The following is a 694-nucleotide window of genomic DNA, read 5'->3' as shown; positions in this document are numbered from 1 at the left end:
CATTAAATATCGCATGCGATTTATCGTGCAGCCCTAGTTTTAATGAACTTGTCAAAAAGACATCAGATTAGTGTTGCGCTTATAAGTTATCCTTTTGAATTAGTCTAAAAATCATTCCGAGAAGCTGTTTATGTACTCAGAATTTTTTTGTGTATTTAAGGCTCATGAGATGAGTTTTGTAAAAATATAAATAAAAAAGACAATGAAATTTAAATAAATTAAAATGTAATATTCAATTGAGAAATAATAAAAAAATAAACTAGTAAAATGTTACCAAAATATTGTAATTTATATTAAAACATTTATAATATTTGTGACAATATAAACTTTTAAAATGTTACCAAAAATAGTATAATGTATATTATACATTTGTAATATTCTTATACATTTTATTAATGTATGGTAACATTGTTTGGTAACATTTTATTGTTTCTTTTTTAATAATTTTTCATTAACTATTTAATTTACTTTTACATTTATTTTTTAATTTATGAATTATATATTTTCTATTTTTATCATTAAAAAATTATTAAATTATAACATGTTTGGTAACATTCTTACATTTTTTTTTTTTTAATTTATAATATAAATTGTAATATATATATATATATATATATATATATATGAAGAGTTCATTTGCAAAAACCGATAAACGGCACTTTAAAAAAAAATGAGCTGATTGCCGTGCATTATT

At 19.5% G+C, this 694-nt stretch overlaps 1 protein-coding gene across 1 annotated transcript in view; it reads right to left on the bottom strand.

Annotated features, from left to right (window-relative positions):
* Nucleotides 1-694, bottom strand: part of LOC107695168 (roundabout homolog 1-like) — a 147,977-nt gene that overhangs the window by 9,811 nt on the left and 137,472 nt on the right. The window lies entirely within an intron of this gene.

Source organism: Sinocyclocheilus anshuiensis, unplaced genomic scaffold, assembly GCF_001515605.1.
Source record: "Sinocyclocheilus anshuiensis isolate Anshui unplaced genomic scaffold, SAMN03320099.WGS_v1.1 scaffold550, whole genome shotgun sequence".
Taxonomy (NCBI): domain Eukaryota; kingdom Metazoa; phylum Chordata; class Actinopteri; order Cypriniformes; family Cyprinidae; genus Sinocyclocheilus; species Sinocyclocheilus anshuiensis.
Note: the sequence above shows the minus strand (reverse complement) of the source record. Positions and strands in the feature narration are given on the sequence as shown.